Raw genomic sequence first — 6,549 nt, 5'->3', positions numbered from 1 at the left:
ACCAGCCTTTGCAGATGCTGTTCCTGGTGCCCTTCTGGGCTGCATTTTCCAGCTTTGTCCTGACTACCACCCTTTACTTGGGAATGAATAGAAAGCTCCTTTGTGTCAAGGATCTGTTACTATGCAGATTTGGAGCGCTCATGTGACTCACGGTCTGGATTTTCTGTTGCAGTCAGTGTTTTTTTGGTTAGCTGAGCTAATTTTTTCCCTACAACCTATCAAAGACTAAACAACCTTATCTAACTGAAAGGGCAGCCACTGAGACTGGTCTTAATTTGTGTTTCTTTTCAGACCTCGTGAACTTGAACATTACTCTGTTTTTCTCTTCAGTGTCTTTAGCCTTAGTGACTCACTCCTGGCTACATCTTGTAGCAGGTTTATTTACCTCCTTATCTTGCATATTAAGATTCTGAGTTCACCTTACTCCAAGATGAGTACTCATTTTGAGTGACATAACTGGGACATCTTGGGTGTCTCATAGAAGTGACTTTACATACGATGAAGACAACAAGTTGTCAGCCTTTCACCTGTCAAGTAGTTTCCAAAACATTGGGAAATAGCTTTGTACGGATTTTTCAGGAAGGCATATTTGATTTCTTGTCTGAGGATGAAAGAAATTTCTGTTTGGTACAGTGACCTTCACTGTGCCTCTGACAGCTTGAAAACTTCTGTTCCTGTTCTGTCTGGGGCTTGTATGCTCAAGCTTGCCAGCGATTCCATTATACCTAAAAATTGTTTGGTGCCTTTTCACTGTGCTAATGGATACAAGCCTACACATGTTATGTTATGTTGTGTCCGTAGCATAATGAAACTGCAGAAGCAGAAACATAACCATGTATATGTATCTTTGTGTCACAGCATCATGTGCATCTGAATAAAATGGAGTGTAAGTAGAGAGGTCAGTAGGAAGAAAGAACACATTTTTAATCACAAAGCAGTCAGGCCTTGTCTGTTGGTTTCCTGTCCTGATTGTAGCTGTGTTTCTTGTGTTGGTTGATTGACTCCTTGGCACATTTGGTCAAACACAGTCATGTACTCTTGGGACTGCAAGTTCCTATTGCTAGGGAAGAGTAAAGCTTGATATATACAATATGGTTTTAAGAGTCTGCATTTGAAGCTGGAGAACCTATATTTTTATTTCTGGTTCCTGAAAGATTATGCAGATATGAAGGATCTGCAGGGATCTTACTCAAACACCCATGGAAAATAATACACTTCTAATGATTTTAACCATTATTTGTTTTAATTAAACAATCTGAATGTGAACACTTTGTATCCTGCCTTCTGGTAAAGATGCCTTGTAACTGACAGCTCTGTATTAGTGCAATTGCTGTGCGTTCACTAATGTTTGTATCTTGTTTTTTTTCCTCTGCTATACACTAGAGGGAAATTCTCACCTTGCAATTTGATTACAAATTAAAAACATGCTAATATATTTCTGCACACTGTGACTGTTCCTTTGTAAGACCTTATATAGGTGTGATGTTGATTTTATTCCCCTCTTCACAGGAGATGGTCTGCAACTCCTGTAACCCATGTATACATCTTCCTTTTACAGCATTTCAGGGAGCTCTGTACCAGTTTTCTCGTGCAGCATTTCAAGGAATGCCTTGTTTTTGTTTCCATATACACATAATTTGATCACAGAACCTCTTAAGTTTCATGTAAATAGCTTTACTACAAAATGGAAATAGATCTTCACCAAGTTATGCCGACACTTTATACACAGGGTTCTAACCACTAGTCCAAATGCCAGTGCTTTGTACAGGGTCTTGCAAGCTCCTGGCTTGGGGAAGAAAGAGGTCTTGTAAGAAGGAGAAAAATAAGTGTATTTCAGATGAATTTCAGCAGACAGGGGATTTAGAATTCACAGCCTTACTCCGAAGCTAACTTTCAAAATAAAAAGTGCAGATGAGTTGCTAATTGCTGGCTGCTGTTCGTGGAAAGAGTATAGCTGCCTTACTTGGTCTGTGCTGTTAACGTCTGAGCATGTGGAAGGATCACTGCAGAAGAGGATTAATCTGATAATATGGCCTGCTGTGTAATAAATATTAGGTCGGTGGAAGTATTTTCTGTGTTGCAAAGGTAAAATATTCTAAGTAAGTCACTATAAAGACATTGGAATTCACTCAAGCATCTAGGGAAGACATACTAATTAACAGCCTCTAATACTGTCATTTACTTTCAAATGCCTTAATTTTCTCCCTAATCAGCGCTGTTATTCTGACTTGGCCGTTGCTCTGTTTAAACCCATTGTATCTTTCCTTTAGAAATTCTAAAATCTGTCTTCTCCTGTAACAAAAGCAGTCTATTATCAAGGTTGCCTGCTCCCTGAGGAATTGCAGGACTATTCCTGCACTTTCTCCAGGTATCTTCTACACACCTGTACGGTCTTTTCATTTGTGTGCAAACATATTTTCTAATTATCCACATTTCCAACAGCATTTTTATGCAGACAGTTTTAAAGAATTGTACTAGAAATGCAAATCTTGTTTGTTCATTTTTTCATAATGAACTGCCTTTTTCAGAACAATCTGCAGATGCTATTTGATCGTGATTTACCTGCCTCATTTCACTGCTGTTACTGCTTTCCACTCTGTTTATTCTCCTTTTTATTTAATATCTGACATTAAAATAAAGCTAAGTAATATATTTTCTATGTTATACAAAAGTATAGTCTAAAGTATCTCATAAATTTTTTAGACTATTAAAATACTATTTCATAGTCAACCCTTTGAATATTATGAAAAACATTTTCTTTAGAAGGCACTGAAATCTAGACTCTAAAGCTATTTAATATGCATAAGTCAAAAATTGTTTTAAAATGGCTTAAACACCTCTGAGAATTGGGCCCTGTGACTTCCACTCTTAGGGGATTTTTTTCCTGTGTGTGTCAAGAAAAAGGCTTCAGTCCACTTCCATATCCATTTTGAAAAGTGGCAGCCTGCCTTTCCAAAGGAAGTATCTATCATCTTTCTATATCTTTATGTATATCTTTATGTCTCCAGGGCTCCTGCTTATGAACTTTATCTGGTAATTTGATGTCTGAGTATTGCATTTTGGTTTGTGTGCCTGACTGCTTCATATCTGACAAGGTGTGCTTGCCAGAACCCCACCCTATTCCTCCAGGGTAAGCAGACATTGCTTGCCTTGGAGTGTTATAATTAGCAATGAAGTTGTATCTGAGTTGATATCTGAAAACCAGGCATGTGAGTCTTCATCATGGTCCACCCTCTCTGAGGAGAGGACTGAATGCAACATTAGCTGCATAGATTTTGCCTTTTTAATCAAAACTCGCTGTGTTATGTGAAAATGTGTCTCCTTGTATGATCATGGAGTTTCACAAGAGCATCCTCTAGAAAACATAAACCTGCTCTTCAATAAGAGAAGGCTTTAGGGGGTCATGAGATTTTTTTCCATGAGAACTCAGTCTAACTGCCTGCTGCTGAAAGATCAACACAACAAATTTTAAAATTGATAAAAAATTTCTCACTTTTGTCACACAAATATTCATATGCATATAGATACACTACTACAGATCTTATGTCCCAATTCATAGCTTAAAATATATTTAATGCTTCTTGAACTTTGAATTTCCAGCATAAGCCATATTTTAGGTATCTCTAAAGTCATGCTCCCATATTTCCTTGCAGACAGCAATGAACCATAGAGTAAGTAAACTTTTCCTAATCTGGCTGCAGATACTTGTACTTTTCAATACTGGGAAGTTTGTTTTACAATACTCTTATAAGGAAATACACCTGGGGAGTGCTACTGTCATAATAGACATTATTTACTTGTTTGGTAAAGATGGATAGGGATCCATTAAAGACTGAACAAAATAAACCCCACTCCACTGAGCAAAGTTAATTCTCCTGACTTCTATTCTTGACTTTAGCAGTACCAAAATTTGTTTCCATTTGTTTTAATTTCGATACAACACATAAAGATCTAACAGTATAGTCTAGTGCATGTACAAAATCAGTATATAGTGTACCAACTTAAAAAAAAAAGTTAAAAAAATCCACCAAGCCACACAACTAGATTCTTTTGTTAGATTCAGAACTTACTGTAATCCCATTGACCTGGAGTAACCAGCCCAGTTCAGTATCCACCTGCTGAAGAAACAAAAGATTACCATGGATTTGCCCCATTCATTTGGACAAAAAGCAATTGCAAAACACAGGGTTTTTTTTCCTCATGTCAACTTACTGATATTCTGTTTTACAAAATCTTTATTTCCACTGACAAACATGGAAAAAAAAATCAATGTATTTGAAGAAAATTTCAAAAATCATTCATGGATTCAGTATGAGTAAAACAGGCTTAAAATCCTAGCTCTGCATTGCTCTTATTCAGCTTTTCATAACACATAAATTAAAAAAATAAATGTGAACACACAGTGTTGTATTTTCAACTTCTAAATCTATGGCTCTCTAAACTAAATAGAACAAACCAAATGGCTTCTGTTCTGTTAGTGGTTATAAATACTGGGAAGGGGAGGATTTGTACAAACATATATTTGTTTCAAATACATTGTCCCCTCCTTGTCTCTCCTGTTCATGCATAAAAAGGTCAATACATGATTTTCTCTCTCAGTTCCAGTCTCCCCCTTCTGCAGGGGAAAAGATTCATTAGACCTCAATTAAAAATTTTACCCCAGATTTTTCAGGGAGTGTTTCTGCTGTATCATTTTTGAGATAACCTGAACAAAGCATTCCAACTGACTGTGTGTAACCAAGTTACTCAGTAGCCAATCCATACTAAACAAACATTTTTCTGGGGTTTAGAATCATGTTGATCTCTCACCAAGGATGTATGCAAGCTTCAGCTATGGGGGAACTTAACTCTATGGCTTAAAATCCAAGTGCTCAGACACTGCTGCAGTTGGTAGGTACAGATGTCTAGCACAAGGTTGGAGACCCGCAATCCTGGCTACTGCAGCATGTGTAGCTCTAATTTAACTTAAACTGCATCTTAACAGAAGTTCTGAGATACTTGTAAATCTGAGGTTTCATTTTATATACTATAACATGTAATCCTGTCAACCAGTACTGTGCTGCAGGTGATCCTATTTTCAATATGTCAGTGTCTGTTTCATGTAATGACTTAATTTTTAGACTATTGGAAAGTTTGAGGAAAGCAATCTCGGTAGCACAATGCAAGGCAGAGGGTTCTGAGATATGGAAAAAACAGTGGAAAACAGACTGGATTTGCCATCTGCTGTATGTTTCTGTTAACATGATCAGCAATACAGTGATCAGTTGTTAGCACCTCAATTGTAATTTTTTTAGGCTTCACTGTTGGCTCAGCAGAGTGAGTAAAAAGAGAAAGAGCAATGCCAAAAAAAGCAGTGCCTATAAACCAAAAAAGAAGCAACAATAATTATTAAAATGAAACTACAGAAGCATATCTGTACTGGAAGTTCTCTGTCAAATTCCACAGGACTGGCAGAATATGCAAAGAACTCTTTTGAGTTTACCTTTAGTTTAATGCATAGGAATAATGACCAGAAAGTGATAACCTAGTTGAAATTAGGTTCCCACAAAGTCATTACTAATTACTAGGATACTGCAATTCATACAGTTGTTCTCACTACAGAAGTCTCCATAACCATTCCAAATCCAAACAATATTACAATGCAAAGGATATTTTAGGTGTCTGTCCAAGAAGATGGACACTAGTTTTCAATGTTTCCATACCCAGGAGCATTTATGTGCTTCCCCTAGGTCTCTGTGCACATCATTTGTGCTATTTCTGTTGCTTTTGAATGTTTTGATTTCAGGAAATTGTTTCTTTGCTGCACATGCCTCCGTTTTTGTTTTGTTTTGTTATAGACAGTTTGGGCCTTTTGCTCTTAATGCTTTCTACTGGATATGATCTCCTGATTCACATTACAGAACATCTATATAGAACCTTTCCACCTCAGTCCCCTCATTTGACACATTTTGGGCTATGTTCTTTACTCAGTCCGTCTCTCAATCCTTCATTTCCAATAGTTGTTGCAGTTTTTTTGGTCGCCACCATACTTGGTTGGTGCTGTGTTTTCTCAGTCTCTCTCAGATTTTCTGGTCATGTGCCATAAAGCCATTCCCAGTGTTTCCATTTTATTTGTGCTCTGTGCTACAGATAGCGGTGCAGTGCTGAGGAAGTTTACAAAAGGAGAAAAAAGGACTGATACTGAAAGAAAACTGGCCATCTGGAAAAAGGTCCAAGTAAGATCTTTTATACTTGACAGGCTGAAAGCAAGAACTGGCACGAGCACGAAAATTGTTGCTACTAACTGATCTCATCAGTGTATGGGGATCAGAGCTTTGTATCTTCCTATTCAACAAACAGGATGCTAGAATAACCGAATTTTCGTTTCCATTTTCAGTTTCTTTTTCTAACTGTAAAAGGGGCTTGCTTGGTACTTGGATTTAGAAAAGTAGGAACAGGGGTAAAGCGAAAGAATCTGTGACAGGGCAAATGGGAGCCACAGCATATGGCTTCTTTCGCATTATGTTCCGAGTTTGGCTCCGTTTTCTCTGAAACCTCTTCCAAGTAGCC

This window comes from Cinclus cinclus, chromosome 6 (assembly GCF_963662255.1).
Source record: "Cinclus cinclus chromosome 6, bCinCin1.1, whole genome shotgun sequence".
In the NCBI taxonomy this organism is placed as follows: domain Eukaryota; kingdom Metazoa; phylum Chordata; class Aves; order Passeriformes; family Cinclidae; genus Cinclus; species Cinclus cinclus.
This window is presented reverse-complemented; position numbering follows the sequence as displayed.